A 12,699-nucleotide genomic window follows, 5' to 3' on the forward strand; every position below is an offset into this window, starting at 1 on the left:
ATTAAGTCAATTAAATAAATTAAATGTTGTCCATTATATTGGAAGAATCAAGAGGTTAAAATATAATTAAATGAATATCGTCTGAATGTTTGTCACGCTTTGGAATTTTATGGCTTGCAATACCTTAAATTGTAACACTTTTAAATATCGTCTGAATGCTTGTTACGCTATAGAATTTTATAGCTTTCAATGTCTTAAATTGTAAGAATATGATTATCGTCTGAATGTTTGATACGCTATGGAATTTTATAGCCTTCAATGCCTTAATCTGTAACAATATGAATATCGTCTGAATGTTTGTTACGTTATTGAATTTTATGGCTTTCAATGTCTTAAATTGTAACAATGTGAATTTCGTCTGATTGTTTGTTACGTTAAAGACGCCTTTCAACACCTTGAAGTAAATTAACATACGATTTAGAAAATACAATTTAAATGCAGCAGGTGTTATGTAATTTATTTATTCTCTCTTCGCAAACCCAGACTGGGTTTTTCCCCGAAACAAAACCTTGTTGTATGGAGATCTCAATTAAAAGGAAGGGGGAAATTTCGAACATTAATAAAAAAGTTGTCGACTCATTCCACCAACCCGCCCGCTTTGCCCAAGGCTGTTCCGCTTTATAAAAAAAGGTAGCGGAATGCGGTCGCTCCTGTAACCGTGAGATCAAACGGGAAGAAATATGCAAATGTCCTGAAGGTACATCACTCTTACCCGATCTGTTGTCAAATAGTACGAAATTGTTCGATTTCCAAACAATAGACTGACATCACCTCTGGGGACGATGTGAAACGTGTCGAATACAAAGAAAATTGTTTTACCTTTTTTGTAGTTCGTATTTGGTTGACACTTCGAAGTATCATTGATTATGAACATAAATAATTTATCAGCTCATGGAATGATGCTAATAATTAATTAAATATTAATTATTTAAAACAGTACTTAAAAATTTAAAGCATATTACATCGGCTGTTTTGATGAAATATTTGTTTAAAATATTCCATATTTTTATAAATAATTCAAACAGAATTCAGACTGTTTTTAAACGGAATATTTTAAGTTAAAAACAGATAAAAAAAGTATTTCCAGTTAACAGATTGAAATAAGTTTAAAGTTTTTCCAAAAAAGAAGAAAAAAAAATATTGCTCATCAAAAGATGCAGACAAAAATTATTTCTAGTTATACAGTTGAAAAAATTTAAATTACTTCTGAACAGCGCATTTTAGTGATTGAAAAATTTAAAGATGCAGACAAAAATTACTTCCGGTTAAAGATTGATACAAATTTAGAATGCTTTTAAAAAGCATATTTTAATTACAGAAAAATTTAAAGAAGCTGGTAATAATATTTCTAGTTATCAAATTTAGATTAATTTAGATTGCTTTAAAATTAAACAAACTATTTTTAATTTCGAAAAAGCTAAAAAAGTAGACAAAATGGAATTCCAGTGATCCGGTTCGAATTACTTTTGTTTCTAAACAGAATATTTCAGTTTTTTTGAAAAATTTGAGGAAGTATGAAAAATTCTTCCTGTTATAAGGGTTGAAAAAATTTTCAAATGCATTTATTTTAAAAACAAAAGTTCCTTTTTCAAAAGAATTTTAAAAACTTAAAATTGAAAATTTCTAAAAATTCGAATAAAAACTTACATTAGTTTCAAATTAATTCCTCTCTTTCAAACTGAAAAATTAAAGTTGCCCGGTATAAAAGAAAAAATTAAACCTTGTCAAAATTAAAGTCTTGAGTTTTTAAATTTTTTTTTTTTTGCACATTGTAGAGAAATTCAAGAATGAAAATATTTAATCAAAATACATTTAAAAAAAATATTATTATTGTTGCATAATATATTTTGTAATATTATGGGCACAGTGGAAACATCTTTTTTCGAATTTAAAATTTCAAATTAAAAATAAAAATAATTTTATTTAAAATTTTTTGTCATTAATTTAAATTCTTTTAAAAATAAATTGAGAACACATGTCTGTATAACAACTGGTAAATAATATCAAATAACGATAATTAAAAAAATATAATAATAATTAAAATTAAAAATTAAAATTAAAAGTTAATAAAAAACCCGAAAGAGGTAGAAAGAGGAGAAAATATTTTATTTCTTCCTCTTATATTATATTATATATTTTATTTGTGAATATTTCGAACTAAATTTGGAAATAATCATACAAATTCATGTGATTTTGAATTCATTACATTTAACGTACTTTTTTCTTAATCCTTACTATATTTAAAGATTTAAACATTTAATATCACATTGTAAGTTTTAAAAATCCATTAAAATTTATATTAAAAAGACTATTAAAAGACTACTACTACTAAAAAGACTATTAAAAGACTATTAAAAGACTACTACTATTAAAAGACTATATTAAAAGACTACTACTAAAAGACTATCTAACGATTTTAGTTAATCTTACAATATTTAAAAGTTTCTCCATTCGTATTATGTATTAAATTTTAAAAATTCGTTGAATCTATGTATTACTAAAAATAAGCATTAAAATAAGATGTTTTATAAGTGAATGTTTTAAAATCATATTTATAAATTACGATGCACATTTATATTATTTTGTACACATTGCATCTAATGTATTCTTAGTGAATCTTACCATGTATAAAAAATATCATTTTTTATATCAATGATTTCATTTTTTGATTTAAAAAATTTACATTAACAAAAATAAACATGAAAATATAATACATATTTTTTAATGAATGCATTGAAAATACATTATTTAAAATCTAAAGCGAATTGATAAAATTTTAAATTCATTTAAAATTCTGACGTATTTTTAGTTAATACATTTACAGTGTTTGAAAACGTTAAAATTTTATTTAAAATTTTAATTAAGTTTTAAAAAATGCCTTAAAAATTTACATTAATAAACTTTAAAATGAAATATTTTTATTTCTGAATGTTTAAAAAATTAACTTGTAAAACATGATACAAATTCATGTAATTTTGAATTCAATTCATATAACGTGTCAATTTAGTTGTTCTAAGGTTTTAAGGTTTTAAGGACTAGTTTCAGCAACATTTTTTAAATATTAATATAACATTTTAAAAAATTAGTTTGTTTTATTATGTGTAAAAAACTGTGTTAAAAAACGAGCAAAAAAAATTTTTTTTTTCTTTAAATGGCCATTTTTAGGTCTAAAAAAAGGAATTTTTTGCAGATACGCTAAGCACAACCCTTTGGAGATTTTATTTAGAAAACTATAAACTATGTTTTGAACAATTATCTTAAAAGCAAGTGCATATACTACCTAGTTAAGAATCAGAGTAGTTAAAAAAGCAAATTTTCAAAAACTTCCACATTTGTCATTGCGAAAAAACGTGCATGAAAAATGAAATTCTACTTTTTTCTCTTAATTTGTAGTTCAAAACATGTGTGCTATAATCATAAACAATCATGAGAAATTGTAGACAATTATTTCAAAAACATGAGATATCGTGTTTAAGGTGACGTAAAATGTGAAAAAATCAGATTTTGATATAGACGTATTTAAAGACTTAAAATTATTAGTCTATTCACTAATATCACCTTACACTAAAACTTCGATAACGTAGCAAATATTTGAAGTACAAAAAAAGTAACGTATTTTTAGTACAGGAATTCTAAATTTGTAATAAACTTAATTTCGAAAATGTTGCCCAAAATTATGTTTTTGTACTAATCAGATACTTTAAAATGTCAACATTTATAGTACATTTAAGTTTTAAAAATCTGTTAAAAATTTATAGCAATAAAAAAACGATAAAATAAAATGTTTTATTAGTTAATATTTTGATGCCTACCTTGTAAATTACGGTGCAAATTTGAATTCATTAAATCAAAAATATCAAATTTTGAATTCATTTCATCTATAATATTTTTCATAAATCTTACAATGTTTTAAAAAATTTCAACAAATTATATTGAATTTTAATTAAATTGTAAAAGTTGATTAAAAATTTGCATTAATAAGAATAAATACATAAGAAAATAAAATATTTGATTAATGTTTTAAAACTAAATTCATAAATCACGATGCAAATTCATCTTATTTAAAATTCTAACGTCTTCGAAGTGAATCTTACAATGCTTCGAAATTTCAACATTTCATATTAAAATTTAATTAAGTTTAAAAAATTCATTACATTAAAATTATTTTGTGAAAAAAGAAACACTCCTTCAAACATTAAACTGATTACCTATTATGATGTATAATTCGCCATTATGTGTTTTAATAGTTTATTTAATTTTTTTTAATTATTTGTAAATTAAAAAAATTACTAGCATTTTTATCCCACATAAACTCAATAACTTCAATTATATTGAAATTAATGTGCCCTACCCTCACATATTTACTTCATTCGACGCCCCAGCAAAAGACATGGGCGAAAAGTCCAGTGGGCAGGTTCAACAGGTTTTTTTTTTTTTTGGTGGGCTTTCTCTGTCCGCCTCGGCGTGCCGGAAATGACGTGGGCCCTCATTTGCACTGCCTCAACGAGGTCGATTCGAACCAAAAAAAGAAATCGTTTGGCCTTGCGAAGGCCACGCAAAAGCGGAATTGCAACAAGCTTGACTGAAATTAAATCCTACTTTTGTTTATAAACTTTTTTTTTAGCGCGTGGCTGCAGTGTTATCAAGGTTTTAATTTTCTTTCTAAAATTTTAATGAGACATTAATATTATTACCTTGATTGATTACTTTTAACAACGAATTTTTTTAAATATTTGCATCACATTTTCATGAAATAAGTTGAATCTATATATAAATATATTATTTTTATCTTTTCTTTGAGCAGCGTCTTTAAATTTATCCTTGTTTACTTGTGAAATGTGTGTTTGTTACAACTCCTGAAAAATGGTTTTGTTACTGTTTCGATTTTTTTACTACTGGTTTCAAATAATTATTGTTTATTTTCATGCACTCACGATTATTGTCTCATATTTTATGGCCTTTTAGAACACATCCCTTTTTGTATACCTTCTGGAAAAACAAGTTCTATTATTTCTTCTGATATTATTTTCACATTCTATTGTAATAAAAAACTAAAACTACTTTACAAATTGCAGCTTTCAGGGGAGTCGGTTGGACATGTATCTATAGTGCTAAAACTTACCTTCTGAGATGTACTTGTTCTAAGAAACTACTTATGATATCGCTTTGAAATTTCTGGGGGATACATATTTGAGATTATATCAATTGACTGTGATAATGTTTTAGAGCTAGCATTAATACTTTTTGAGTTATGAAGATTTTTGCTCAAAAATGATGAAAGTTAATAAAAAAATTCAGTTCATGTTTTTTTAAAAAAAATTCTGTCTAACTTATGTATTAACAACATAATGTAAAAAATTCTGTCAAAATTATGTGATTATAAGAATAATTATAATTCTTATAATTATTTTTATAATTATAAGAATATATAAGAATTATAATTCTTATAATTATTATTATTTCTTCTAAGAACTTGCGCTGTCTTGATTGTTTCGACATTTTTCTGGATAAAAACTAACAGTTAGTTAGAAATGAAGTAAAGCTATCAAAATAAAATATAAGCTACTTACCAAAACATTTAGTTTTTGTCACTTTTTCTTACACAGAAATGCCGATCTAAAATTTTAGGTACTTTCTTGAAATTTGAATTCACAGTTATTCTGATTGAACTAACTATGCAACAGTCTTTGCAGAAATGTGCAAATAATCGAACACCCATTACATCGTAATTTTTGATCGATCCGATAACCTTACAAAACAATAAATTGTTCTCCCGGTCAAATGACCGGTTGTGGTGGCAATAGGTATACGACAAGTATTATTCGAAGCAAACAAAATAGAAAAAAAATAGTAATGAATTAATAGTATATAATTGTTAAAAAATGTCATGAAGTCAAATGTGCAAAAACGATAAGATGATAAGCCCATTTTCGATGCAAAAGTTCTTAAACGGTCATTTGACCGGTTATGGTATGTTAAGTGTTAATGTTATTTTAAGTCAATACAACATAAGTAACTCAATTGTTATAACTAATACATATGCTTGTTTCATTAATTGTTTTTGGACACAATGCGGATGAGGGTGAACAATATTTTTTTCTATACTGTTAAACAGGGTTTTTTTAGTTACGATGTTTTGGTAAGTAAAATAATCCCAGGGCCGTCTTACTAGTATGCAGGATACCCGGGCACAGAAATGTTTTAAACCCTATAACATGTCATACTGTTTAAAATAGAATTAAAAAACTTCACATACATAAAATAAAGCATTTTTAAGGTATGCAATAATTTTAACAAATTTAAACGCACTTTAATTACCCTAAAAATCTCAATCTACATAAACACTCCATTGGAACGTAGAAAAATAGATTTCGGTTGCCTTTTTAAGTTTTCCTGGTGATAAACTATTTTAATTATTGTTGTTTATATGATAATCAATTACTATTTGTAGAAAGAAAAACAAAATACCCACTTCTTTGTACAATAAAATATATTTATTTTAAAAAATATATAAGGCAATTTTGTTCATTCTTGTTTTTTTTTTTTTTTAATACAATTAATAAAAAGTAAGATTCTCAAGAGCCCTTAGGGCACTACCCAAGTGTGTCCTTGCGTAAAAACGATACTGAACATTCCTCAAAATAAAACATTCACATTGCCCTAACAAATCAATTGGATATGAAGTTCTTAGTCTTTTCAGATTTTTCACAACATTAACTTTTTTTCAACTCCCATTTCTTGTTTTCAATAATCTTCAGATTACGTTAAGAGCTTTTTCTTTGAAGTATTGGTAAACACAAGCTAGTGGTTGATTGAATTTATTCTGAGTCGTTCGTATACGGAGATTTCATGAATGAGCTGTAGTGGAAGCTCAACAACTTTTTCATTCATGAAGAACGGTCGCATTTAGTTCCGTTAGGTCTGAAAACATGGCCGAGTTTCGTCAAAACACGTGGAGATAAAAAGAAAACAACCGTTACTTTTTTTTTCTCTGAAACTTCCTAAGACAACGACATCAAACTGTAAGAGGAAATATTTCGTCTTAAAGGGAAAAAAAAACATGAAAGTAAATGTTTTAAACAATTGTGCAATGGTGACTCCATTTTAAATATTTGTCAGGAAAATATATTATTTATAGTTTAATGATTATCGGAATAAATTAACATTGATAATAAATAATTAAATATTTTATGTAAAAAATTCAAAACAATCAATCTCCAAGCCCATACTTCAAGCAATATTTGAATCTAATATCTGAAAACAAATAGTTAGTTAAAAGCTTATACTTCGAACAAATTTCAACTTACATAGGCACATAAGCAAATGTAAAGTATCAGAATAAGAGACTAGGACAACGGAACTACAGATATTAAATTAATATTTTGGCTAGATCGAGCAGAGGACCAACTATCGAAAAACAGAAAAATGCAGCTAACTAGTTCGTGGAAGTCAAAATTTAATTCTCAGAAGAATATCTAAAGAGCTATTGCAAGGGAAACCAATATAAGAGAGCAAATATTAAGCCTGGATCGTAACTACACCAGTGGTTTGGAGTTCTAAAAAATTACAAAACAATCAATTTCCAAGCTTCAAGTGGTAAACGAAGGAAAATTTTTTAGCTTTAACATGAAGCTAACTTCAGAAAACAAATAGTTAGCAAGAAGCTCATATTTCGAACAAATTTGTACTTACATAGACATATGAGCAAATGTAAAGTATCAGAACAAGATACTAAGACAACAGAGCTACAGACATTTAACTAATAATTTGGCTAGACCGAGCAGAGGACCAACTATCGAAACATAGTAAAAGGCCACTAATTAGTTTCTTGAGTCAAAGTTTAATTCTCAGAAAAATATCTGAGGAGCTATTGCGATAAAAACCAATACAATAAGGGAGCAAATCTTATGCCGAGATCGTATCTACATCAATGATTTAGAGTACTAGCAAAATTGGGAAAAATGAAAGTAAAACAGACATTGAACCAAATATCAAGAGTTGGGAAAGAGCACTACGTAACTACAACTGGTTGGAATCAAAAGTTAATTATTAAACCGCTGTATAGTTAATGCAATTGCAATCAAATCAATTCAAGAATTGAAATATCGAGAGTCAAAACAAGGTAAACCAATTAGCCTGATTGTTTAGAGTCCAGAGTTATAAACTCGTAATTCCATCAAAACAGACAGTTAGCAAAATTGGAAATAATGTGGGTAAAGAACACATAGGACCAAACATCGAGAGTTAGGAAAAAGCAATAAGTAACTAGTTTGTTGGTAACAAAGATTTCTAGGATTATAGAACTAAACGAGTTATAGCACCGGTGCAATCAAACCAAATCAGGGGAACAAATATTAAGGACCAAAACTTGAATTGAAAACTTGAGATAGTTTAATTGGAGACTAGATTTAAAAATTCGTCCTTCAATCAATGGTTTGGTTTTTCTAACAAAATTGGAATTGCTGTCGATTAAGCAGCAGACATTGCGCGAAATATGGAGAATCAGAAAATAGTTATGGTGAGTTTGTTAAAATCAAAAGTCAATTAGAGACAATAAAATTGTTTGAATAACATTCTATTGAGCCAAAATGAGAGTAGCAAGTATGGAGATAGGTGGGAGTTATGATCTTAAAAGGTTAGGACTACTAGCGAAGTTGGAAAAATATGGGTAAAGCAGCTATTAGGCCAAACATCCAGTCAGGAAATTATAACACATAACTTGATTGTTAGAGTTATATCGTAATTCTTAAGATTATAGAACTGTAGCATTTATTAGAACAGTTGCAAGCAAACTTAATCAAGGGAATAAATATTAAGTACCAGAAAACAAAACGATTAGCTAAGTTTATAAGAAATAATTTTCATATCTGTACATGGCTAGAACTAGCTAAGTTGGGAATAATGTGGATGAAGCTGGCCAAAATGCTGAGCAACCAATTAACTCATTAAGTTTGAAAATTCATGTCTCACCCAGTAGAATCTGTATTTAGCAGACTGGAAAGTAAAGTAATTCTAAACATACTAACCATTGAAACACTAATTTGAGACTTTTAGACTTTATTATATTTAAAAAGATTAAATATTTTCATCGTTTAATCATTAATAATTTTAAATTCGATTATATATTCAATAGTTGAATTTATAGTCGTGGAGCTAAATTTAGCTAAAAATTTGTTTTTTTTTTATACTGTTTTAAAAGGAAAAATAAAAATAACTGCTACAAACGGTGAAAATGGTTATTAGAGAAACATATTTCTTTATTAACGAATTTAGTTACTTTATTTTGATTTAAAAAGCGTAATGTGAAAAACTATTGCATTTTTTTAAAAAATGCATGTCCATTCCATAATTATATATATTTTTTAAAAAAAATTACCATTTCTCTCTCATTAGCATTTCATTTTAAATAATTTTGGAAAATCCACCGAAATTATTAGTAAATGAGGGATTGATGGATGTAAGTATCATTTCAGATTTCACAAAGGTTAAAAAAAAAAAATTAAAAAATAGTTTAGGAACCCCTGCAGTTCTTCCGCCAAAAAATATTCGCTAGGTTCCGTGAACCCTGGGGTTCTGCGGAACACCATTTGGCAACCACTACTCACTCTAGATCCTACAGTTAATAGGTTTCATTTTGCTTGCAGTCTGATTACACCCTCCAATTTCTATTTTGTAATTTAATTTCGCTTTTATTTTTATTGTTAATCAGAAATTATTTACTAATAATTATGTTAATATTACTTATTTATTATTAATCAGAAACTTCGTTTAATTTTTTTAAATCTTTCATCAGAATAAGAAAAAACATGAGCAGAATTTAAGAGCACCAATGTAAAATTATGAAGACTATTTGAATCCGAATATAAAATAAGGAATTACACTGAAAATTACGCAAAATATTAAAAAAAAAATTTTTCAAGTTCCAATCTTATGCATTCCATGTCAATAAAACTGAAAAGAATAAAACCTGAAATGGAGAAATTTACATTTCAAGCAATAAAATAGAATAAAACTTTGTATTCCTAAAAATAGAAAAGAGAGAATTGAAAAATGTATGCATAGAATGTAATGCGATTATAGAACATATAAAAGAAAGTATAAAATTATGTATAATGTACGATTATACAAAAAAAAAATTTCGAAATTAAAAAAAATTATTCCTCATTCACACATAAAATGCATTTAATAATAAAAAATTTAAAAAAAAATTTATCTGGAATGGGGAAAATTTACGATCTAAGCAATAAAATAAAATAAAACTTTTTAATCCTACAAATAGAAGCGAAAGAGTTGGAAAAATTTATGCAAAGAATATAATGTGATTATAGAATATATAAAAACGAATATAAAATTATGTATAATTATAAAAAAAAAAATGCTTGCAAAAAAAAATAATAATGCTCCCCATTCCCACATAAAATGCATTTAATATTAGCAAATTAAAAAATAACAATTCTGGAACGGGAAATTTTATTTTCCAAGCGATAAAATAAAACTCTTCAACCTTAAAAAGAGGTTCACATTCATAAAAATAGAAACGGAAGAATTGAATTCCATTTTCGGAAATATCTTCGGGGTAGAAAGAATGTTTAAAAACAATGATCGCTTACAGGTTTAAAATTTTCATAGTTCTAACTCTCACGGAGATTAAAATAAAAACAGCATAACCTAGGTAACGGTTACAGTTTGTTTTTATTTCTCAAAAGCCTCATCTCATAATATCGTGTACAGTGGAATGCAAAAATCGCGGTCACTGCCATTTCGTCGAATGTATGCCATTCCACTTTCAATAGAAAAGGTGTCGATCTACGATTACGTCGCGTCTTTGCAATGCGTCGCAGATAAAGATAATGGAATAAAATAAAATTTCTTAGGAAGGGGTTCATCGCGATGGACGTAATAACTTTTCAAATCGAAATTACTTTTTATATATATATTCATATTAGAAATAAAAAATTAAAAAAACTAAAGTTAATCTTCGTACAAATACTAAAAAAGAAAAACATAATGGTGTATTTTCTGAAATAAACTACTTAAGCAAGCAATATTCGCTCTACGACGGTTGTTTTCTGTTCTTAAAATATAACTAAGCTGTAAATTTACATTCCATGTCAAAAAAATACATTACATTTGGCGTTCTAATCATTTGTTGTTGTATAGATATTAAAGATACAAGAGTATTTTGAAAATTGGGTATAATATGAAAAAAACACAANTGTTGTATAGATATTAAAGATACAAGAGTATTTTGAAAATTAGACAATTTTAGCAAACGATATTTATCAAAGTCAGCTGTTTTCTACAGTTTAAATATGACCAAACGATAAATTGCTTTTAAAATTAAACGCATTAAATTTAACTTACTAATCTCTCTGTGTATCGATACATAAAACTCATATTTTTGAAAAGTGTTTTTAAACATAAACTCGTTTTCTCAGTAACGGTGCAAATAGTCTCATTTACACTATTAGAAATTTTGGAGCGCATTAAAACATGTAACATAATATTGTTCAAATTGGTTGAAACCTTAATATTGTGCTAAGGGTAGTTTCATTGTTATACTTCGATAGAGTAGTTAATTCATTTAGAACTAAAATATAGTTCAACTTGCGTCCTCTATCCAACTGCACATTTGCACCGTATTGAAGTTAATGGTACTGATATTATGGTTCATCTTTGAAATAATTTTCCTGGGAATATAGACATGGATTTTTTAAAAAAAATTCGATATCGAAAATGATTTGCGCTCCACAGGTGACCTCTTCACTTACCATCTGTTAATACCCTCTGTTCTATTTGAAAAACTCAAAACTTATCTATTTTTGATGCATAAATTTAATTTCTGTCCATATCGTTTAAAAAAATATTTCATGTAAACAAAATATAAATAAATTCATTCGAAATCAATATACTAGCAATAAATATATTCATAAAAAATTCTTCTCGAATAAAATATTCTAAAATGTATCAGTTTTAAAATGCTCTAAAAGACGAAAATCAAACAATTTAATTTGTTCTATTTTAGAGGATGTAGAATAGTTACTTTGAATCACTTCAATAAAAATGGAAACATTTAATGGCAACCAATGAGTGGTTCAACTCAATAATTCTTTCTACTTCAGTGATTTGGTAATTAAATTTAAGTATATTTCAAGGAAGGAATATACATATAAGGCATCCACCGCCACAGTGATATACCATTTAAAATCAAACGATTAAAAACTAAAGGCACTATTCCTATACATAATTTGGGCAGTAAAATGTTTAGTTAAAATTGTAAAGGTCGTTGGTTTGATTCGAGCAACATAAAATCTTTATTACTCTTGAAAAAGTACTTAGAAATTTTCTAGTTTTTACATTTTATGCAAAAGTTGACATTTCGTATTAAGCAGTTAAGCGTCATATGAATAAACAGATTATCAAAATAGACATGATTTATAACGTAAAATGAAGTAATAAATTGAGTGAATAAATCGTTTGCTAATACGAGAGTAATTTTAAAAAAAACGGTAGTTTTTTTTTTTCCATGGCTCTGATTTTTTTAAATGTTACCCTCAGTGAGAACTAACACAACTTTTTACCATTTTAGTACGAAAAGATTCTTTGTAAAAGCCATATCTTCATCTGGTATATGAATAAGACTAAGTACTAAGTAAGGTATAAGAATAAGTATAATACATTTTTCAGAGGATCGTGAAT

The sequence above is a fragment of the Parasteatoda tepidariorum genome, chromosome 7 (genome assembly GCF_043381705.1).
Source record: "Parasteatoda tepidariorum isolate YZ-2023 chromosome 7, CAS_Ptep_4.0, whole genome shotgun sequence".
Taxonomy (NCBI): Eukaryota; Metazoa; Arthropoda; class Arachnida; order Araneae; family Theridiidae; genus Parasteatoda; species Parasteatoda tepidariorum.